General features: G+C 38.9%; 1 protein-coding gene and 2 long non-coding RNA genes across 3 annotated transcripts in view; 1 reads left to right on the top strand and 2 right to left on the bottom strand.

Annotated features, from left to right (window-relative positions):
• LOC147846232 (uncharacterized) overlaps window positions 1-24899 on the top strand; it is an 849179-nt gene that overhangs the window by 753432 nt on the left and 70848 nt on the right. The gene's annotated exons all lie outside the window — the stretch shown is intronic.
• On the bottom strand, window positions 9256-10150 carry LOC147846235 (uncharacterized). The gene is made up of 3 exons (XR_015478308.1): window positions 10116-10150; window positions 9877-9984; window positions 9256-9521 (listed from the first exon to the last, which is right to left on the bottom strand). It is a non-coding gene; the product is annotated as an uncharacterized LOC147846235 (long non-coding RNA).
• Window positions 17900-18794, bottom strand: LOC147846234 (uncharacterized). Its single transcript, XR_015478307.1, has 3 exons — window positions 18760-18794; window positions 18521-18628; window positions 17900-18165 (listed from the first exon to the last, which is right to left on the bottom strand). It is a non-coding gene; the product is annotated as an uncharacterized LOC147846234 (long non-coding RNA).

Here is a 24899-nt window from a genome sequence, read left to right as displayed (position 1 = left end):
ATTATGGACAGATGTTTTTACGAAGACAGCATAATAAAATCAAATCTGTCTCCATACGTAAAACAGCACTTTAAAGGACCACATCGCTTCTTCCAAGGTAGACACAGTATGTAGGCCTACTGTACTGTGTGTGTGTGTGCGTGTGTGTGTGTGATATTTTATGATTTACATTTGTTTCCGAATCTTAAACTTTCTAATGTGTTTTTTTTTTTTCAGACAACGACCCAAAACATACAGCAGCACGACATTGTATTGCTGCGGAGGGGATCAACTGGGTGAAAACCCCAGCTGAGTATGTTGTGTACTTCTTGTTAGGTTATTAGGGGAGAGTGGGGCACTTTTTGGTTTTGGTTAAATAATGAACAGAGTAATGGGGTTAGACAAACCATTTTTTTTAACTAACAAAACACAATCCTCTCCTACAAATGAGCAATGGCTGTATGATCGCCGGACCTATGGTTTCTGTGCAGTATTGCCAAAAGTGCCACGTGTAAAAATAATTTCCATTTACCCCACCTGCGGGGCAAGTTGTAACAGACAGGGGGTTAGTTGTAACACATGCTTAAAAGGGCAGATTACCTATAGCTCAATAAATTTTTTTTTATTCTACAGAGCACAGCATGTTTATTAATTTATTGTATTAACACATTTGGATGTTTTTTGCATTATTATCCATTATTTTACATTGCCTTTATTCGCAATATTAGCAATAAAATATTTTTTGTCTATCCAAAAAAAAACAAAAAAAACAAAAACAATCTATTACAAATAACCCCGCGTTACTTTGTGCCCCGCGCTCCCTTACAGCCTACTAAGTTAACTAAGTAATGAAGTGAATAAGTGACAAATTTGTCTAAATTGTTCATTTTTATTTGCAGATCACCAGATCTCAATCCCATCGAGCTGGTTTGGCATGCTCTGAAGGAATTCGTCCGACGTGAGGTCAAGCCAAAAAATAAAGATGAGCTTCTTAAAGCCATCGAAACATTCTGGCGGCATCGTTTGACAATAACTGTCTGCAACAGATACATCGACCACCTTCAGAAAGTTTTGCCAGCTGTGGTAGAGCGCAACGGAGGCTCCACTGGAATGTAGCAGATGTGTTAAAACCTGGTATTATTTATTAAACTGACAATTTATTACACCATATCAGTATGTTGTCTCTTTTTTTATAAATGGTTGAAAATTTACAACACATAAACTAAGACACACACACACACACACACACATATTAATTTATTTATATTTGGTTGACACTAAATAAATAAAAGAAAGAATTAATGAATGAATCCTACAGTCTGCTTGTGCCTGTTTGTTAGAGTTACTGGAGACATCCAGTAAGACACAGTCAAATATTCAGTCCAACTGCATGGAGAGACCTGAAACATGTTAATTTTTCCTTATTGGCTTTATGACATTTAGATGTTGCATATTCTGTGGTCTTAAGGAAAGTGTTAAGTATTTCAGCACATAAGAGCAAAAATAGCTTATAGGCCATTTCGTTGCGCTCGGCAGCTTTTCACTAATAAAGCTCTTCATGTTGGCTAAATTTCATTTTTTTAATTTTAGCACGTCATATAAAAACATCAACACAATTGTTTGGGGACACAAAACACTTTTTTGCAGTTTTCCCCGATGCGTTCTTTTAAGGTGGCACTGCATAGCTGGATAACAGAAAAAGGTCGCATTCTGCTTTCACTCTCCCCAAAAAAAGGCTCTGTTTGCACGATTTGATTATTATCATCGTACCCACTATATAATTATTTAAACCTTCTTTGGTGTTTATTGTTTTTAGAAAATATCTAAAATGGTGTATAGATTATTATGCGTTATTGAAACATCAAGGGGGACGCAACAAAGTCACTTATAAATTAAAATTGTATTATGCAACAGCCTTACATTTAAAACGGAAACATAAGGGCGATTATAAGCAAAAAGACCTCAGCCTATAAGGCTAGATGTTTTCTTTACCTTATGTATTTATTTATTTATTTATTTATTTATTTAGTTAGTTAGTTAGTTAGTTATTTAGTTATTTATTTATGTGTTTGACGCATGTAACTCGTGTGCGATCGCTGTAATGACGGCAAGCCATTTTCCCCAGACTCGGGGCAAATTCCGCCTCTCCTTTCACACCGCCCCGAAGCCCCAGCTGGCCCTCCTGGCATCCACTGCGTAAAACATATGCTGGATAAGTTGACGGTTCATTCCGCTGTGGCGATTAAAGACTAATAAAAGGACTAAACCGAAAAGAAAATGAATGGACGAATGAATGAATAAATTAATAATAAAATAAAAATAAGGTAATAATCTTTCAACACAAATGCATGGTAAGAGGCCTTTTTATTTGTAGAGATGGTACATTTGAATTGGCTCTCCCCACTTCCCCCACCTCAAAACTGAAAGTTGCAAAGAGAACTATAGCTCATTTACACCTTTATGCCTTAGCCTCAATAGCAAAGATCATAGCCCATTTACACCTCAACACAGTGCAAGTTTAGCGGAGTTAAAGTGCAAGTTTAGCGGAGTTAAGTTTAGATTTCACTATGCATTTCATCTGATAGGCAAATGTTTATAGCTTAATTAAACACATATTGTCAAAACCCACACATAGGCCTATTGTATGAAAATAAAAAGGGCATTTTTTGTTATTATTAGACTATATTTTTTATTTGTGGCCTAGGCTATTTTCACATTTTTACATTTGAGGTGCTTTATTGGCATGACAAGTAACTTTACATTCGTTTTGCCAAAGCAGTGCAGCGTCGCGTCGCACAAACAAGACCGTGCAAAAAGGTCAGTAGTGCAAACAAATATAGCCTAAATATAACATTAAATAAAAAAATGATTAATAAAAATAAAAATTTAATAAAAAAATTTAATAATAAAAATAAAAATTGATTTTTGAAAACATAAGACAGGTTAAAGGTAATAATAGTAGCCTATTATCAAAAGTAGGTCCACATAAAGAGTTCCAGTATTTGTGTGTTGGAGACAGGAGCGGGTTTTGTTCGTTGAACACACAGCAGCACCAACACCACACACTCCCCCAGTAAGATGGGGAGTTTCTGTTCGACAGGGACTCAAAGATGTTTTGTATGTGTTGGATTATCGAGTAGAATTTTTCCCGGATCTTGGAGTAGTGCACTCAGTAAGAATATGCAGCTTCGTCTCAATCAGCTGCTGAGGGCACAGCCGCTTCTTCACCGACAGCCATGTTTTTTTTGAGCCAGCCCGTCTCTACGGCCAGCTGATGTCCGCTGCCCTCTTCTAACATGTTAGAAAATACTGCAAATCAAGCTGTTGGTATATCTCCCCGCGGTTGAAATTGTTCGTTATTCGAAAAAAAAAGACAGAAAAGAAAAAAAAATATCAGGCACAGTAGTTGCTTTCTAGATTTATTTTAGGCATTTATTCAGCTGTTTTAATCTTGCAATTCTGATAACTTTTAAAGATAATGTCTGTTTTTATCAACTTTTCTGTCATTTATTTCTCATTTGCTACTTATATTAACATCAACAAATTAATAAAATATTACATAGGCTTGTATATGCATATCATTTGGCATTCAAATTTGCTTTGAACTATTTTTTTTTATTTCGGTCTTTACTTTAACCTATTAAAAAGAAAAGTGTCATAATAAATACAATTGTTATATTTAAAAATGCAATTATGTTTTGTTTATGGCATATAGTTAACTAAGTGATGTGGGTATATGGTGTGCTTCAATCCGGCTAATTTATAGTTTTTCCAATAAGTGGTGAAATAAATACATTTAAATTTTTATTAAGTGTTGTTTAAATCAAATAATAATAATACGAAAAAATTTATTTAAAAAGTATTTTGTGACACCCACATCCGTCATTAAAACGCATGTTTTAATAATTCAGAATCCATGCGTTAGTTTTAGTCGGATAAAAACTAACGCCTACTGTATGCAATACTATATGTAAAAACTAAAATATTATAAACTAACTAAACTGGGAAACGGCAAATCAACGAACTATGTTTGTGATAATGGGACCTTGGCTAACGACGGTTTTGGGAAACGCATCTAATTATATATTTTTCATTATAGACTATTTTTTGCCGTGCAACAGTACAATTTTGCTTTTGACCTAGATGTCGAGTGAAAGCAACACGCATCCCAGCATTATGGATATAGTTAATTATTAGCTAATAATAACAATAAAAATAATATTAATAATAATAATAATAATTATTATTATTATTATGCATTAGTTGACATAATGCTTTTTTAAACAAGCTATTTTTTTTCTTTCTCTACATGCGCGTGAAAGAGAAAATGAAAAGAGAAAATAAACAGACAAATAATGTGCGGCTCACTTTGCATGCGGATATGCCCATTTATTTAATTAATTTATTAAAACATGAGAGTTTTTAACATGAAGTGGCAGTTGGTCAAACATTTTTAACATAGCCTGTAATAAATAATAAATAGCTTACTGATAAAGTATGTTGAGGTGATCGCAAGTTCACAACTGTGAGATGATGTGCTGTGAGGTGATGTGCTCTACCGGCAGGATAATCTATATTATTTTGCTGTTTTTCATATGAGCACGTTTAAGATTTGAGATAATAACATTGCCATGATAGTCAAAGAAATCAAAACATTATTTTCACCCCAACGCAATTTAATCGGGCACTGAAGGCTAATAACTTAATTCTTATATTTGCTTTTTGACTTCTCACCATGAATCTTTGTAAGAGCATGTCTATTACCAGAAAAACTAAATTAAAATTATATTTTAATTGAACACATCACATCACATACAGTAAGCTATGCCTAAAGAACAGTCTGTTTAGCATTGTGAAAAGGCAAAGCTGAATATCTGTGGTTAAAGTGCCACCCAGCGGTCAAATGCTGCTGGCGCATCAAGTACCGCCGTCGCCGCGGTATGAATGGCGGCATAAGGAACACATTGAAGTAGTAACATCTGTATGCTCAGACCTTAGGGCATATAGCGACCCTTGGAAACAGACAGGTCATTGTTGATTTATTAATACTTCTCAACATAATGCTGCCTTCTTGAAGTGAATCAAAAGAAACTACCAACATATTTGATTTAGGATAGGGAGTTATTTGAGTATCAAGTTGACTGGGAGAAGGTATGGGAAAACATATTTGCACATCAAAAAATCCAAATCATCAGTTAATCAATTTTCAATTCTGCCACAAACTGTACTGGACACTAAAGAAACGTTTTGTTTGTAAATGATCTCCATGTACCCATTGTTGTTTTGACCTCAAAAACAAGTTGGAACTTTTGTACACATGGTGTGGGAATGTGAGAAGGTTTTAGAGTTTTGGGAGAACTTTTCATCATACTGTCTAAAATTATAGGAATATGTGTACATTGCAACCAGCTGTGGTCCTTATAAATGATGATTCCAACTCAGGATTTACAGAGCAACAAAGAAAGTTAGATGGCAGGACTAACATCTGCTAATAATTACAATAATTACAGAATAAATACAGCTGCAGACAAATTGACAGAAAGGCTTGTAGATGGCAGAAAATAATGTGCTACAACCTGAATCATCGAATCTCTGCTGATCTGTAAAGCAGACTGTACCTCTACCTTGTATTTGTAATTCTTTTCTTTTTTTAATCCTACATCACTTTAGTTTAGTTTGTTTTGTCTTTATTGCATGGTTATTCATAAGATGTCATGGACCCTTGGCACCACTGGAGGGTGGGGAGCACGCATGATCTGTCACTATGTCTCCATTGTATCCTTCCTCCCTCCCGCTTGTTACCTAATTTCACTATTATTATGATTTGATTAGTCTCACCTGGATTTGGTAACGCCCCTTCCCTATTTATTCCTCTCTTGTGTGTTATTCTGTGTTAAACCATTGTTCATCAATATGGCAAGCGTTCTTCCGGGTTGTGCTTTTTTTTGCTTTTTTTTTTTTTGTCCAGTCGCTCTTGTGTTGTTATATCCTGTCTTGTCCTGCCTGGTCATCATCCAGTATCTAGTGCATGTTCTTCATGTGTGCTTCCTCTGGCTCATCTCTTTCTGTTCTCAGGCCCCGTCATTCCATCCGCACTCCTCTGGCTTAGCTTTTTTCTTTTTCCCTTCTTTCTCTCATTTCTTGACTGCTTCCTCTCACAAAGCCATGCTGTAGTACACCCTCTTCTGGAAAAAGGTTGTAAGGATTTTCTTTCTCCCAAATTTGTTACTGTTAATTCCTGACATTTTGTTTTTTTTCCCCCTGTGTGCAGAACACTTATGACCAAGAGACTTTGTTATTTTTCCTCAGGAATGAAAGCTTTAGCTATGGTTCTAGCAGGAAGACTGAGATGTCACGCCATTCATAATAATTATCTCCTCAGCCTATAACAACCAAGCAAGCCAAATATATATGCCCATCTAAACAATCTGTTTTGCTGTACTCAGGTAACGTTGTGAAATTTCCTTCACTGTGTCGAAGTTTGGACTTCCGACGTTGTTTATGTTTCACAAGTTTGTTTATTTCTCTGTCCGTGTTCGTGTAATAGCTTAAAGTTGAAGGTTAACAGCTTCGTCAAATCACTTCATTTTAGCTATTTATTTATTTTGCCATTTCGCCAATCGTACGTTTAAATGTCCTTGCATAAGATTAACGTTAGTAGCTTTTAGCACTTCTAGCTCCTACTTACAAAATTTACCTTACGTAATTATGAATTTAACAACATTGAAATCAAACAGTAATTATATGTAATCAAACTACTATGTTACCTTTTAAACAACCTAGAGCTGGATACTAGAATTTTCATGGGATTTTCACCGAAAACCGCCTGGTTAAACACTATCAATCTTCTTCATTGGATTTTACACCATCTTCATTAGCCATTCCATCTCGGTGATCTTATATTCAGTGTTTAATACCTTAAATACGTTACGTGTATACATGGTCTGCATGAAGTAGGTCTAACTCTCGTTTCATTAACATTATATGAAATCACTGAATCATGATATATAAGTTATTGTCTAAAAGAGCACATATCTATGGCCTTTAATTATTTTGTTCTAAATGTTTTCCTAACTGGAATCCACATAATATAAACAAGTCTAATGCTATACCATAAAGCTAGACCCCCGATTCAGACATGGACAATTTGGTATTGGTTCAGCTTTACATCGTAACCGATTATTATGTAGCAGTAGGATACTATGGTGAGGGAGACAACCGGGAGCATTTAAAACACTGCAACTTAAAAACAGTAACTGTGCATCATTTACCGTGTGAGTGTTTGCTGCACAGTTCTTCACTGAAATGGAAGTAACAGCAGGTACAGCCTCAATTTCACTGAGATTGAGAAGAAGAAGAAAAATTCCATTTCACTCACTGTTGCCCTTTGACTTGTTAACGTGACGTTGCCTCTCCTCTCGGCTGTTGTAGCTTTACTCATGGATGCATAGCATAGCGAGTTTTTCTCCTCTGTGTCTATCATGGATCAGCTGTGATCGCTGCTGAAGTTTATCAGTATCACTCATTGGCGAACAGCATCAGCCCGTTAGAACCAATCGCAGCCCTTTCTGTCAAGCTCCAACCAATCATAGGGGTGTAACGGCTGATTTGTACATCTGCGTTAAGCGCACGCATATGCTACGGTGCAGCCTATGCATTGACTCATAGCCCTTTGGCTTGGCCGTCTGCGTCGCTGATGCGCACCTTTCAAAAAATGACGACGAGTAGCACAAGCTCTGTGATTGGTCAGACTGGTAGCGCTGACAAGTCTGGGCGGGACAGACCACCGCGCAAGCCTGATGGAGCGATTGTTTACAAGTGTGCAGTCCCGTGAAGGAGCTCCGGATGGAAAGTTTTGTTTTGTGTTTACCTAATGATTAAAGTTGTTGCACATCAGCCAGTTCTTGCCTCAAAATGAGCGAGTTTGAGCCACTTGTACATTAAGGAAGCATTCAGAAAAAATAAAACACCAGTGAAGAAACTCGACGCAGAGGAACATTAGGACCTCACTGCCAACTAGCGTTTTGGAAGTGTAATTGCAGAGCAACAGAAAGACTGCGTAGAAGTATAAATGCACAGTTACGCACATTGCATGCACCATGGGTCATGCCGATCGATTCACGCAGAAGTATAAACCAGGCTTAAGAATTCACTCGATAGAGCTCATAAAGCGAGCAGGTCATTCACTTTTGTTTATTTGCAATAAATGCTCATGTTGTTCTGTGTACATACTTGAGTTTTTTAGAGTAAAGTTCCGACTGTATTAAATGACAACTTGTATTATGAATAATGTATATAAATATAAATCTATTTATACTTTTCTTGTGCTATGAAGTAAAATATAATCGTTTATGGAAAGCATCGACAATGCATCCTGATGCAACATAATATCAAATCGAACCAAATCGATGGCATAGTTGTAACCAAACCACAAGACCAGTGCAGGTTCACTCCTTGGGCAAATATGCTGTCCTAAACCACTCTCTGCCGACTTCAAAAGAACATGGCAGATAAGATAAGAGGAGAAAAAAACATCTTTAGTCAGCCTTCTGCTCACAGATGTAACCCTCGGTACACAAATGTATTATAAGATTTAATCAATGGACCAGATGCTCAGAAGTCTAAATTCCTCCAAAGAGAGAGAAGATACAACAACAGTGAAGGACTCGGACACAGAGGTAAGAATATTAAAAGATTGTATTGTAAAATGTTCACAGAAATATAAAATAAATAAATAAATAAAAATAAATAAATAAAACAAATTCTAGGTTTTTTCACACTTATCTAATGACCTCAATCTTATTTACACTCTCTAATAACACTTCTCTTTCGTCACAGGCTATATCACTAATAAGGTAAGTTAATATTGTTGTTTTTCTGTTTTTCTATTGTTAAGGCTAATATTATATTTTGGTTACTATTATAACAATAATATAATATTAATATGCTAATAACAGTACTATATTAAAGGTTTGCAAGTGTAAGTTAATAATACAATATTAAAATTGTATTATTATTTAACATATAATCAAGATTTCCCTTCTTAAATCAGTTAACCTCTCTCTATAAAGATTCAAAAATTTCAACGAATGAACACTCTAAAGGAACAATGTACAAATAAAATAAAAATGAAAATAAAACATTCACTTAAAAAAGTCCAGTAAAGGTGATAAACTTTCAAAAAGATTCTTTTGCAAAACAACTAGGTTGCAAATTCAGTTCCAGAGATCCAGGATGTTGCACTTGTGAGTGTGTTGTAAATTTACACTCCTACCATGACGCTGAATAGGTTTTACTTTGTATCTTTTCAACAGGTGTATCCAAAGAATCCACTCAATGGGAGGCTCGCCAGTCCAACTCCACAATTAGACATGCACCGATGGAAGTTGAGACAATCCAAATCCAGAAAAGAGTTCAAACTTCAATTAATTCGAATCCAGAGCAGATCACATCCAGCAACTGACGTCAATAGAACATCTCACCGATGAAAAATCAGAAGAAGATGCACAAACGAACAAAACCAAACAAAAAAAAAACCTGGCCTTGAAAACACAAGGCCAAAGAAACCATTAGCATTTTACAGTGAATGCATTAACTCAGCTTAACACATTTCTAAATAAACAGCAACAGTAAATAACCATGTATATGCTTCTCTCTGCTGAATTTCTGTGTTTTTCCTATTTCTCTCTCCTATTTGGCATTTTCTTTTTTACAAATGACAGCATTTTACTTAAACTTTCTCACTTAAACTTTACACAATCACTTGTATAATACTCTGTATAATACTTTGTTTTTACTAGACCAAACAAATGGTTAATTAATGAAACACATTTTTCGACACTAGTTTAAATCATGTTATAATGAATATAATAATAATTAATAAAAACACGAACTCACCAAGGAAATCATTCAAAATCAAAGCGAAAAAAATAGGAAAACTCCAGGTGGCACTCATGTGCAGATTTCACTCTCAGAGACAAATCTTGTTTTTTTCCTCTCTCAATCCTTCATTAAAAATATATGATTGAAATCATGTCAGCATCTTATTAATGGTCAATTTTCACAGTTAATACGCATTAAAACATTAAAAGATGTAAATCTAATAGTTTTCTGCTGTTATTAATATAACAACTTACATCTCTGCTTTCCCTTGCGAACACTGAATCACCATAGCAACGGTAAACACAAGCTAACAGACAAGCGAGATTTGTTATTGTTTGGAAAGCTGATCTGCTGCTATAGTGTAAGGCACGATGATGTCATTCTAAAGCACTATTCCCTTGAATGCTGTATAATACTCTATTATAAATTATTTATATAAGTAAATAATTTTAATGTATATTATTTAATCGAGTATTCTGCCAATGTTTTTCCTTATATTTCTATTTGCTCTATTGCTGTATACTACCCACTAGTAACCTGGGTTACACATTCCCCCCCTGAATTCAGGCACGTCCTCGGGCATGTACGGGGTTGGGTTGTCACTGCAACTGGAAAAGGGTCTGGCACATCAAAGGGCGGATCTCTAGTGAGTATGGGTTCTTCTAACGATGTGGTAAAGGCAGAACTCAGACCTTGTAGTAAGGACTGAATGACTAGTGTCAAGGGATTTCCTAGTTTATGATATTCAAGCTTATTAGGAGGTCTACATTGCCTTTTTGAGCGTCTAGGGCCACTTGTATCTAGGTCTTCATCCACTATTGGCTGGTTACTTGAAACATTTTTGACATGTGGATTTTGATCATTAGAATGGGATACATCAACAGGATCTAATTCAAGCGCCCTTCTATGGATCTGTCCTTCAACACTATTTCCACTTCTTTCAGGTTCAATTTCTTTGGGGTCAATATCAGCAGGGTTCAGCACAGGTAAGAAATTCTCATTGACATCATCTCTTTGATTTTCTGTTAAGTCTTCTTCTAGTCTGGAATCAGGTAAGGTTTCTTTTTCAGGGTTCACCACGACAGGGAGTGGTTCAATGGGCTCTATGCCAGGTAAGTTCCTTACAAGCACTGGACTTTGTGATGAAGGTAACACAGTCGTAGTAATGGATTCCAACTGGCGTCCTGCATTTCTAATATATAGAGAGTCATCCTCAGATTCTGACTGATCACTCATTTGATGTTCTTTGGGAGCATATTCTAGAGCAGAGCTAGACCTAGTTCTGGGCTTACGTTGAACATTTGGAGGACTCATTTCTTCAATTTCATTTTCAGACAAATATCCACAAGGTCGAAGTAAGTCTCTGTGTAAAGTTCGAACTGGACCGGTCTTTCCGTCAGGCTGGACTACATATACTGGGAGATCTCCAGCTTTACGGATAACTACATAGACATCTGGTTCCCATTTGTCTGCCAGTTTGTTCTTTCCTCTTAGCCTCAAATTTCGCACAAGGACTTTATCTCCCACATCAAGAGTAGAAACAACGACATGTTTGTCAAATCTGCGCTTGTTACGTTGGGCTACTTTTGCAGAGTTTTTGATGGCAATTTCATAGCTCTCTCTTAAACCTTCTTTCAGATCTTTTACATACTGAGAGTGGGATTTGGTAGAACGATCCACAGGTAACCCAAAGGCTAAGTCGACTGGCAGCCTGGGTTGTCTACCAAACATAAGTTCATAGGGAGTGTATCCTGTTACATCATTTCGAGTGCAATTGTAGGCATGCACCAAAGGCTTGACAAACTCCTTCCAGCACGACTTCTTTTTGTTTTCAAGAGTACCCAACATTTGGAGAAGGGTCCTATTGAATCTCTCCACTGGATTTCCTCTTGGGTGGTAAGGAGTAGTTCTCACTTTGTGTATACCTGCGACGAGACATAGCTCTTTGATGAGGCTTGACTCAAAATCTCGTCCTTGATCACTGTGCAGTCTTTCTGGAAATCCATAATGTACTAGAAAGTTTTCCCATAAACATCTAGCCACAGTCTGCGCCTTCTGGTTTCTGGTAGGCACAGCCACCGCATATTTGGTGAAGTGATCTGTAATAACTAATATATCTTTGGTGTTACTCTGATCTGGGTCTAAAGACAAGAAGTCCATACAGACCAACTCCAATGGTCTGGTAGTCTTGATGTTCATCATTTCAGCTGCTTTTTCAGGAAACGCTTTTCTACGTACACATCTCTCACATGTCTTAATTTTCTCTTCCACAGATGATGACATTTTTGGCCAAAAGAATCTTGTCCTGACAAGGTCAAGTGTCCTCTCCATGCCCATGTGTCCCATATCATTATGGAGACTCTTCAACACTGTTCCACGTAAAGCTACAGGTAAGGCTAATTGATAGTGAGTGCTTTCCTGATCTTGCTTCTTCCTATAAAGCAATCCATCCCTTAATTCTAATCTGCTCCATTCCCTTATCCACAGAGTAACAGCAAGCGATTGGTCTTTTAAACTAGAAGGTTTTTCATTCCGCTGTAAACAATCAATAATGAATTTGAGATCAGGATCCATTCTCTGCTGTCTCTTTAACTCTTCGTTGGACAGGTAAGGAATGACTGGAAGACCATACTCATTTTCTTGTTCAAACTCATTTGGTAATACATCTGCATGCAGGGCTAAGGACTCAACAAGGGCAATGGAAGGGTTGGAAAATTTGCTTTTATGTGAGGAATTTCCAATCTGATGTCGATCACAGATGGCTTTTATGGCCTCTGGGAGGATAAGAGAATCTTCAACTCCAAATTCATCTAAATGATGAAGGGTAAACTGTTTAATTCTCTCTCTCTCTTTCTGGGATGCAGGGTCATCTAAAAGCTCACCATGTGGTCGTCTTGAAAGGCCATCTGCATCACAGTTTTGACTTCCAGCCCTATACTGGAGCTTGAAATTGTAAGTGGACAGACTTGACAACCAGCGATAACTGGTAGCATCAAGCTTTGCAGATGTCAGAATGTAAGTTAAAGGGTTGCTATCAGTTACGACCACAAATTCTGTTCCATACAAATAGTCACTGAATTTAGATGTGACTGCCCATTTAAGAGCTAGAAATTCTAGCTTGTGAGCTGGATACCGGCTTTCACTTCTTGTCAACCCTCTGCTTGCAAAAGCAATGACCCGCATTTGTCCCTCTTGTTTCTGGTATAAGGCTGCCCCAAGCCCAGTGGTACTGGCGTCAGTATGCAGAACATAAGGAAGCTTTGGGTCTGCAAATCCCAGAACAGGTGCAGAGGTGAGTTTCTCAATAATCATGTCAAAGGCCTGTTGACAGGGCTGATTCCATCTGTCTCCGAATTCCTTTTTGGGGTCCAGATATTGCTTATTCTTGTTCTCTTGTAGGTGACGTTTTTGAAGAGGTGGATACCCTACTGTGAGGTCATTAAGGGGTTTGATTATCTTGGAATAATCCTGAATGAACCTCCTATAGTATCCAGAAAATCCCAGAAAAGATCTTAATTCTTTGAGATTTCTTGGTCTTGGCCAGGTTTTTAGGGCCTCGATTTTCACTGGATCAGTCTCCACTCCATTTTCTGATACAATATGACCAAGGTATCGAACAGAAGTTTGGAAAAACTTGCACTTTTCAGGCGATAGCTTCAGTCCATATTCTTTGAGCCTTTTCAAAACGTGCATCAGCCTTGATTCATGCTCTTCTAAACTTTCAGAGAAAATGATCAGATCATCGATGAAGACCAACACCTCTTTTCTATTCAAGTCACCCATGCATCTTTCCATCAGCCTTTGAAACGTACTTGGGGCATTGGTAATGCCTTGGGGCATCCTATTGAACTCCCAGAACCCCAAGGGACACACAAAGGCAGTTTTACTTTTGTCAGCTTCCTCCATCTCAATCTGATAATATCCTGATTTTAAGTCAAGGACAGAGAACCATTTCGAACCAGTTAGTGCTGAAAAGACCTCTTCCAGATTTGGCAGGGCATAGGCATCTTTAATGGTTTGTGAGTTCAGCTTTCTGAAGTCAATGCAAAGACGTACAGAATTGTCTTTCTTTCTTACAACTACTATGGGGGAGGCAAAGGGGGATTCTGACTCTCGGATAATTCCAGCTGCTAACAAGTCTTGCAAATGTTTTCGTACTGCATCAATGTCCTGAGGATGTATGGGTCGAGGTCTGTGTTTGAAAGGAGTCTCATCATTAAGCTTTATTCGGTGAGTGACTTTGTTTGTATGTCCATAATCTAAGTCATGCAAGGCGAAGACTTCAGGCATGGATTTTAATTGATCCATTATTCGTTTCTTCCATTCAGGTGTCAATGGGGAATTTTCAAAGTCAAATTTGAGATTGGAACCAGCAGAAAGTTCTTTATTGACAGTGCTGGAATTTACTTGCCCACTCTTTATTACTTCTTGGACTGCCCGCATTTCAGCAATTACAGTTCTGGGGTAGATGGTAATGTCGGTCTGAGTTTCATTCCGTAACACAACTGGTAACTGTTGATGTCTTTTGTTGGGTAAGGAATGCAAACAGCTGGCAACTAGCAAACCACCAGGTAAAGCGGGTGAAGTTGGTGACTCTAGAGCTACACATTTCCCCACATGAGGACAATTAACTAGAACATGTCCATCAAGAACCACTGTACATCCTGCAGGTACTACCTCTGGAACATGTCCCTTGAATTTGATACAGCCCACTACATCAGCACTTGCTTGTTTGTATCTTGCTTCTAAAACTTTTTGTACTGCACGGTAACCATGGAAGTTTGATTGAGGAAAGGAAGCAGATTGTTGGACATAGTTACTGTAAAGAGCATCTAATGAATTTGTGCCAATTAGAACTTGGGGAGTGTTCATCAAATCTGGGACTACCAGGGCTAAAGTGGGCACTTCTGTCTCTGTTCCAAGGAACTCTCTGGGAAACTTAAGAGTCAATTCCACATAACCAAGATAAGGCACTGTTTGACCATTTGCCCCTTCCACTTCCAGCAAGTTATCCAATGATTTAAGTGGACAATTTGATAAATTCTCTTGATAAAATGACCAGGGAACAGTAGTTACTTGGGACCCTGTGTCCAGAAGGCAGGAAACTCTTTTATTACCAACAGTTATTTGGGCAGTACACTTCACTCCCACTAATCCTCTTGGTAAATTTCTCAAAGGGGGTGCGTCACACGCATTTTGGTTGAACAATTGTTTACGTTTCTCAGGGCAATTATTATTTCTCTTAGTCTCTGTATGCCCCTCTACAGAGACCGTCCTCAGTTTAAAGGATTCATGATTGCTACTTGTTGGGTATCCCACTGGGCTTGTCGCTCCCTTAACTTGCGTTTTTTCTCAGCAACTTTAGTAGGGTCAGGAGCATTACTACAGCTGCTGGCAAGATGACCATCTTCCGCACATCTAAAACAATACCCCGGACGAGGTCTACTTTCAGGTAGTTTACTAGCTCTGTAACAATCTGTTGCTCTAGGTTCAGGCAGCAAGTTTCTGGTGCGGTTTCTATACATATCAGGGGCAGTCAGTTGAACCTTTAAATCAGCAATCTGTCTCTTTAAGTCAGCAATTTCAGTTGCTTCTACATCACTTTTAATTTTTGGAGTGGCTGTAGTTTGCATGGCTGTAATCTGTGCTTGTAACTCAGTGACAACATTTCTCAGCTCACTCACTTCATCTGGTTTTGCATTTTTTTTCTTTTCTTTCTGGCTTGAATGGTTTTGCAGTGCAACAACTTGAGTTTGGAGTTCACACACTTGCTTTGCGAGAGATGTGTCAGTTTGATCATCCTGCGTTTCACATTGGTGGGCAGATATCTGGTGAGCTGACAGTCTGAATTTCGAGGGGGCAGGATAGTGTTTATTTAGCCCTAAATGTTTTCTCATTCTTTCTTCTTTAGAGGCATTTTTATCTTCTTCTGTACGGATGAGAACTACTAATTCTGCAAATGAAGGAGGAGTGGCTTTTCTCCTTTCTAATTGAAGGTCAGCAATGAGGGAACTGTCCCAACAGCCGCGACAAAACTGCTTTAGAAGATATCGGTTTCTCTCTTCTTCAAATATCCCACCTCGTCGAATAGCTGTGCTTAAGAGAATTTGTAATCTGTGCAGGTAAGTTGAAGGCTTCTCACCATTGTTTTGGAAGCTATTCATAAATCTGGCTAATAACTCATCTCCATCTTCTACAGAGCCATATACAGACTCCAGCAACTCTAGATATACTGCAGGTAAACTGTTAGGTGAGACATGTTTAACAATATCTGCAGCAGGGGGAAGCAGACTGTCTATGATTTTTCTGGCTCGATTTAAGTCAGATATAGAAGGATCTGTCAGTAGGAGATCAACACTGGCACGCCAAGTGTCAAAGTCTGGCTCATTAACAGGTCTAGGAATTTTTCCAGAGAAAGATCGGAGGCGAAAAGAGGTATGGTGCATTGGAGCTGTGTCATTTGTGCGGACAATGTGCTCAACTACTACCTTTTGCACGCTAGGAGGATCAATTATATCCATGGTAAGTGCTGGATGGGATGACACTGTTACTGTGGGTTTAGTACTTCTATGGTTAAGGCTTTCCTTGGACAGGTTTTTTGAATTTGTTGACTCAACTTCATGAAATGGTGAAATTCTAGATGTAGGAAAAGCTGTTTGTTCAGTAATCATACTTTGTGATATGACTGGGGACAGCAGTCTATTTGGTGAACTGACTGTGCTACGATCAAGTATTTGAGAACGTGCTGCATTTGGAAATTCAAGCTTTTTATCCAAAACAGGTAGTGACTCAGCATGAGAAGGGCCAAATTTAATCTTCAGCAACTCTGTTTGGAGTACTTCCTCAATGGATTTCCCACTAAAACTTGCAATGTTTTGCAATTCCTCCAGATATCCATTAGTAGCACTATCACTAGCAATATGGGGGTAGACGCAGCTTAAAGCACGTACCATAAAAGTGGTACTTGGGTTTGACATACTAACTACAGTTAAAGGCAAAAGAGGCATCAATGTTTTCATCGCGGAGTTATGTGTAAACTCTATGATAGCATGTCGATGAAACTCACAGTCAGGGTCATCAATGAGAAGATGTCGGTTAATACTACCATATCTTAAAAGCCATGACTCTAAATCTGAGTCTGTCTCAGTCAGTGTCATTCCACCCACAATCACTGTTTTTGAGATATCTACATTCTCTTTTTCTATGATATCCATGACGTTAAAGTTCTCTCCGATTTGTAATATTTATAGTGAACTCGAATACTGTAATTAGACACTGTTGTTGCAATCTCTCTCCTGGCTGGCTCTCGCCACTTTTTGGTATGTAACCCTCGGTACACAAATGTATTATAAGATTTAATCAATGGACCAGATGCTCAGAAGTCTAAATTCCTCCAAAGAGAGAGAAGATACAACAACAGTGAAGGACTCGGACACAGAGGTAAGAATATTAAAAGATTGTATTGTAAAATGTTCACAGAAATATAAAATAAATAAATAAATAAAAATAAATAAATAAAACAAATTCTAGGTTTTTTCACACTTATCTAATGACCTCAATCTTATTTACACTCTCTAATAACACTTCTCTTTCGTCACAGGCTATATCACTAATAAGGTAAGTTAATATTGTTGTTTTTCTGTTTTTCTATTGTTAAGGCTAATATTATATTTTGGTTACTATTATAACAATAATATAATATTAATATGCTAATAACAGTACTATATTAAAGGTTTGCAAGTGTAAGTTAATAATACAATATTAAAATTGTATTATTATTTAACATATAATCAAGATTTCCCTTCTTAAATCAGTTAACCTCTCTCTATAAAGATTCAAAAATTTCAACGAATGAACACTCTAAAGGAACAATGTACAAATAAAATAAAAATGAAAATAAAACATTCACTTAAAAAAGTCCAGTAAAGGTGATAAACTTTCAAAAAGATTCTTTTGCAAAACAACTAGGTTGCAAATTCAGTTCCAGAGATCCAGGATGTTGCACTTGTGAGTGTGTTGTAAATTTACACTCCTACCATGACGCTGAATAGGTTTTACTTTGTATCTTTTCAACAGGTGTATCCAAAGAATCCACTCAATGGGAGGCTCGCCAGTCCAACTCCACAATTAGACATGCACCGATGGAAGTTGAGACAATCCAAATCCAGAAAAGAGTTCAAACTTCAATTAATTCGAATCCAGAGCAGATCACATCCAGCAACTGACGTCAATAGAACATCTCACCGATGAAAAATCAGAAGAAGATGCACAAACGAACAAAACCAAACAAAAAAAAAACCTGGCCTTGAAAACACAAGGCCAAAGAAACCATTAGCATTTTACAGTGAATGCATTAACTCAGCTTAACACATTTCTAAATAAACAGCAACAGTAAATAACCATGTATATGCTTCTCTCTGCTGAATTTCTGTGTTTTTCCTATTTCTCTCTCCTATTTGGCATTTTCTTTTTTACAAATGACAGCATTTTACTTAAACTTTCTCACTTAAACTTTACACAATCACTTGTATAATACTCTGTATAATACTTTGTTTTTACTAGACCAAACAAATGGTTAATTAATGAAACACATTTTTCGACACTAGTTTAAATCATGTTATAATGAATATAATAATAATTAATAAAAACAGGAACTCACCAAGGAAATCATTCAAAATCAAAGCGAAAAAAATAGGAAAACTCCAGGTGGCACTCATGTGCAGATTTCACTCTCAGAGACAAATCTTGTTTTTTTCCTCTCTCAATCCTTCATTAAAAATATATGATTGAAATCATGTCAGCATCTTATTAATGGTCAATTTTCACAGTTAATACGCATTAAAACATTAAAAGATGTAAATCTAATAGTTTTCTGCTGTTATTAATATAACAACTTACATCTCTGCTTTCCCTTGCGAACACTGAATCACCATAGCAACGGTAAACACAAGCTAACAGACAAGCGAGATTTGTTATTGTTTGGAAAGCTGATCTGCTGCTATAGTGTAAGGCACGATGATGTCATTCTAAAGCACTATTCCCTTGAATGCTGTATAATACTCTATTATAAATTATTTATATAAGTAAATAATTTTAATGTATATTATTTAATCGAGTATTCTGCCAATGTTTTTCCTTATATTTCTATTTGCTCTATTGCTGTATACTACCCACTAGTAACCTGGGTTACACAGACAAAAGACATTCCTCAACATTAAACAAAGAAGTTGGACTGAGAAATCAGGGACCAGCACAAAACTAAAATGTTATGTTTTGTAAACTTTGTATCTCATTTCTGACTTTTCTTACCTGTGTAACCTCTCTTATAACCTGTATTCCTGGTTCTTTTAAGCCTTTTTAGAGCATAAATAATGCAATGGTGTGGGAATTATGTTGATGTATTTTTAAGACCCCCATGTTTGGTATTGATGGGTTTCTGCTGACATTTTACAACACATGATGCGTAGAGTACGATCATAATCACCACTGGTTAAATTCTTTAATTCCCTGCATTAAATGCCTCTCCGCATACCTTGGGCGGACACACAAATTTGCACATTAGCAGCTCGAGACAAAGGAAGGTTCCCACTCAAACTTTGCCCTGAAATCATTGGTCAAGAATGCTGAACGGGTTGTCACGTGACCCGCAGGTATAACTGGGCTGACCCCCAACATCTGGAGAGAGAAGTCCGGACAAAGAACTCGCCAAAGGTGGCCCCTTTGAGGGGCAAGCGGCTCTTCTAGGCCGCTGGACTTTCCAGCCACGTTTTCTTTTCTTTCTGGCTAAGTAAACTCAGTTAAAGTTTGCGATCGTATTCCTCCGAACTGTATTACAAACTCAACGCATCAAGAAGGACATCAAAGGAGTTTTCATCACGACGGAAGAGACTCGCATAAAAGAGAGACCCCAGACATTAAAGTCCAGGTATTTTTAGTTATGCGATTAAGCTGTGCCCCTTTTATCAAAAAAGGTGTTTTTGTTTTTATAATCTTGGTGATCCTTAATGGTGCGTGTGGAACTGAAAGTTTTGTCACTCTTTATCTGAAATCTCTATTTCCTCCCTTTACTATTTGTAAAGGCGTGGCGGGAAAAGTCCATGCGGCTTAGAAGAGCCGCGTGGCCCAAGGGGCCACCTTTTGATGGGTTCTTTGTTCGGACTACTCTGCGCAAATGTTTGGGGAGAAGTCTGGTTATACCTGCGGGTCACGTGACAACCCGTTCAGCATTCTGACCAATGATTTCAGGGAAAGTTTGAGCGCGAAACCTTCCTTTGTCTCGAGGCTGCTCGTATGCAAATTTGACTGTCCACCCAAAGCATGTGGACAGGCATTTAATACATGGAATTAAAGAATAAAGCAATGCGAGTTATGATCTTGCTCTATGCATCATGTGTTGTAAAATGTCAGCAGAAACCCATCTGTACCAAACATGGGGGGTTTAAAAGTACATCAACATAATTTTTCACATCCTTACCTTATTTAAACTAAAAAGGTCCTAAAAGTACGAATTTGCATAAACTATGAGGAATGGTACACATTACAAAAGTTAAGTGTAATTAAACAAGAGATTTGGGTTCTAAATGTCTTTGTTTAAATAAAAAAAACATTGGAGAGGAATGTCTTTTTCTTCTGTGAGGAGAGGGCTGCTAGATGGGTTTTTCCTCTTATCTTATCTGCCATAGTCCTAAACTACTCTCTGCCGAATTCAAAGGAACTATGAGGCGTCCCAAAACTTGTTACTTGACAGCAGGAATTTTTTTAGGTCAGACTTTTCGTCACTGAGTGATCTAAATTGCCCTGGAAATTGATACCAGACCGTTTTCATGGAATGTTGAACGGAATGTTTATCTCCAGCATATATGTTACAATATATATGTTAACAGTTATGTTACAGAATTTTATTGGTTGCCTCACAAGAAAATGTCACTGAAACACAGATTCCCCTGCCTAGCTGTTTTAAGTTGATTAAAACTTATGAATGATTAATCTACTTCACAAGAAGTAGCAACAATTCCCTTTTCTAAATGAATAGATTATGATCGTGTCCGCTCGGAAGAGCGGCGGCTCTGGTTATGTTTGTTTGGTCAAATTAACAATAAATCAGTAAAACCTAGTCATCACATAGACGGGCCTGCTCTACAACCTATCAACTGTATAAAAAATCCCAACAACGAAAATACGAAAACGTAACTGTTGAGTATTTTATTATGGGGGTACACGTTGCCTACTGTTATTCTCAGACAGGACCCAATCATAATTCAGTGGATTTAATGTTTAGTCCGATTTTCTAAACAGCTAAACATTATTTGTCGTAAATCACAACAGACATTTCATGGGTTTCATACAAGGTAATCCTGATCTAGCCTAGGTGCTGCCAGGACTCTGTCTCGCACAGCAAGCCCACCGGCCACCGGGGCTCCATTGTGCACAGCAAGCCAACAGGGCTCTGTCTTGCACAGCAAGTTCGACAGGGCTCCATCTCGCACAACAAACACAAAAGGGGCTCCGCTTTGCACAGCTGGCTCCCAAGAGCACAGTTTCACATAGCAAGCCTGCCGGAGCTCCGTCTCGCACAGCAAACCCAACAGGGCTCCCTCTCGCACAGCTAGCCTAACAGGGCTCCGTCTCGCACAGCAAGTCCAACAGGGCTCTGTCTCGCACACCAAGCGTGCCTGGGCTCCGTCTCACACAACAAGCCCGCCAGGGCTCCGTCTTGCACAGCAAGCCCGCAGGGGCTCAATCTCGCATTGCAAGCCTGCCGAGGCTTCGTCTTGTACAGCAAGCTTGCTAGGGCTCCATTTCACACAACAAGCCGCAAGGGCTCCGTCTCGCACAGCTAGCCCGCCGGGGCTCCGTCTAGCATAGCAAGCATGCCTGGGCTCCATCTCGCACAGCGAGCTCGCAGGGGAACTCTCTCTCTCTTCTGCTTTCCTCTGGCCTTTAGGGCACACTCTCTTCTGCTCTCCTCTGCCCATCGGGGCACACTTCTTTTGGCTCTCCTCTGCACTGTCTGGGCACGCTCTCAATCTCTTCGGTTCGTCAGGGCATGCTCTCAATCTCTTCGGCCTGTCGGGGCACACTCTCGATGTCTTCGGCCTGTCAGGGCACACTCTCAATCTCCTCTACACATCGGGGCACGCTCTCTCTCCTCTGCCCATCGGGGCACACTCTTAATCTCTCCTCTGCCTTTTAGGGCACTCACTCTCTCCTTTGCTTGCCGGGGCACGCTCTCTCTCTTATGTCCGTCAGGGCACGCTCTCTGTCCTCTGCCCATCGGGGCACTATCTCTCTCCTCTGCTTGTCGTAGAGTGCTTTCTCTTTTCCACCCGTTGGGGCAATCTCTCTCTCCTCTGCTCGTCGGGGCACACTTTCTCTCTTTTGCTTGTCGGGGCATGCTTTCTCTCCTCTACCCGTCTTGGCATGCTCTCTATTTTTATCTCCATTGGGGCTTCTAGCGTATATTAGCCAAATTGTGTGCTTCATTTTTATCTTCATGCTGGATCTCTTATATACCTCTCTGCCCATCAGGGCACTATTTAATCTCCATTTGCCTTGCGTGATTTGCATAGATATAAAATGTAAGTTTTCTCATTTGTTGTCATTCTGTTTCAGGATTGCTACAAAACTGAACCATAAGTTTTGTCTTTTGAGGTTGGCTTCGCCCTGCCTTCATCTTCAGGCAGGATCTGCCAGCTCATCCAGAGTTCTGCACTATAGTCGGGGCTTACGCCAAAGGACTTTATGAAAGGACCATAACGAACTTGCATTTATGCAAACAATTTACAATAAATGTTCAAACGTTTATCTGCCTCCTAAAGTCTTTCTAATAGAATTTTTTTTGAGAGCCCTATTTGTGACAGAGGAGTTTCGAAAGACTTTTTGTTTTTACATTTTACATTTTTTAAATGGAATTTGTGGCCCTGTTACTTCCTTTTTGAAATACAATAAACTGCCACTAAGTTGAAACTGCACTTGTGTCCAGTCCCATACCTAACATTATGATCTGACGCAGCAGGTTCGAACATAATCAGACCTGCGGGAGGTGGAATTTTTAGTCAATTAAGTGGCGGAGCTGACCACACTTGTCCAATATTTTCATACATGAGGGGGATAAGTGGAAGGCAGCCTTGAACAGCCCTACGAGACACTTTGAGTACCGGATCTTACTGTTCGGTCTGACTAATGCCCTGGCTGTCTTCAGGTCCTGGTTAATGATGTGTTGAAAGACATGGATATTTGTCTTTGTGTATCTCTCTAATATTTAGATTTTTTCCCCATCCTTGCAGACGCATACTCAACATGTACGCCAGGTGCAACAAGAACTGCTGGAGAACCAACTTTATGTCAAGGGGGAGAAGAACGTTTTCCACACCTAGTCGATTCAGTTCCTGGGCTTCATTACTTTAGTGGGAGAGATCCAGGCAGATCTCTGTAAAATAAGGGCTGTTGCTGAGTGGCCAACCCCTGACTCTCGTAAAGCTCTGCAGCAGTTCTTGGGGTTTGCCAATTTTTTACCAGTGATTTATCAAGAACTTTGGTCAGACTGCTGAACCTTTAACAGCTCTCACCTTATTCAACGTATGGTTCAAATGAAATAGTGATGCACAGAAGGCCTTTAATAAACTAAAGTCCAGTTTCATATCTGCTCCTATTTTGTCCATTCCAGATCCTGAACAGCAATTTATTGTTGAGGTGGACTCTTCTGATGTTGAGGTAGGTGGAGTCCTATTTCAGTTCTAATTCATGCATGGATGGGAAGAGGCATCCCTTTGCCCTCTTTTCCCACCGTCTAAGCCCCTTGGAACGAAATTACGGTGTAGGTAACCAAGAGATGTTGGCAGTCAGGCTGACTGGGGGACTGGCATTACTGGCTAGAAGGGGCAGCCCAAGCTTTCCTGGTCAGGACAAATCACAAGAATCTTAAATATATTAATTCGGCAAGGAGGCTGACCCCTCGACAGGCTCGCTGGGCCCTCTTCTGTGGCTGCTTTAAATTTATCCTGTCATTCAGACCTGGGACCAAGAATATTAAGCCTGATGACCTCTTCCTTCCGGCCACACAGAAGATCCCAGTACCAGGTAGGGTTACAGCAGGCCGTCAGTTTGTTCCAACAAGACTTCGCTAAGAGGTCATCCAATGGGGACACTCGTCCAGGCTAGCTTGTCACCCAGGAGTTTGGAGATCGCTGGCTGTCATTCACCAACAATTCTGGTGGCCATTCATGGCCAAGGACGCCAGGCAGTTTGTGGTGGCCTGCTTGAATTTGTGCCCAAAACAAGACATCTAATGCACCTTACATTGATATACCATACCCATCCCTTCCTGCCTCTGGTCATTTTGTCACTGGCCTCCTACAATCTAAAAGCAACACCATCACTATCACATCCATTCCATAGCGCACACTCTACCGGGAAAAGGTTGTAAGGATTTTCTTTCTCCAATTTTTTTTTGCTGTTTATTTCCTGGCTGTTTTTTTTTTCCTGTGTGCAGAACACTTCTGACCAAGAGACTTCGTTATTTTTCCTCTCAAATTTTTGCTTGTTTTTTTTTTATTTTTCATTTTTTTGAGAACTCTTTCTGTGCCATAGAAGTCCCTAAAGACTTTCTGTTTGTACATTTTGGATTTTTTTTTAGCTGGAATTTGTGGCCCTCTTTCTTTTTGAAATAAAATAAACTGCCTCTAAGTTGAACCTGCAATTGTGTCTAGTCCCATACCTTACATGAAATGCAATGTGGAAAACTTTCACCATGTATATTTTGCCAATGATCTTAAGACTAATAAAACAAGGAAATGAAATGCCAATGGATGGGGAACTTCAAAGCTACGTGGAAAACTTCCACTGTGGACAAATGTATGGAAAACGCCACAGTAGTTGAACCTTCCCATGGCCCCCCGAGAGGATCATCACCAGGGACACAACACTCCAATGTGCCCCCTGGCCCTAACTTACCTGTGAAGCACATAAAAGCTTATTTATATTTTTTGAGGAGAGAGAGAAGGGTGGAGCACAACACTTTATGCAAAGCCTACACACAA

Source organism: Danio rerio, chromosome 2 (assembly GCF_052040795.2).
Source record: "Danio rerio strain M-AB ecotype USA chromosome 2, GRCz13ab, whole genome shotgun sequence".
Classification (NCBI taxonomy): Eukaryota; Metazoa; Chordata; class Actinopteri; order Cypriniformes; family Danionidae; genus Danio; species Danio rerio.
This window is presented reverse-complemented; position numbering and strand designations above follow the sequence as displayed.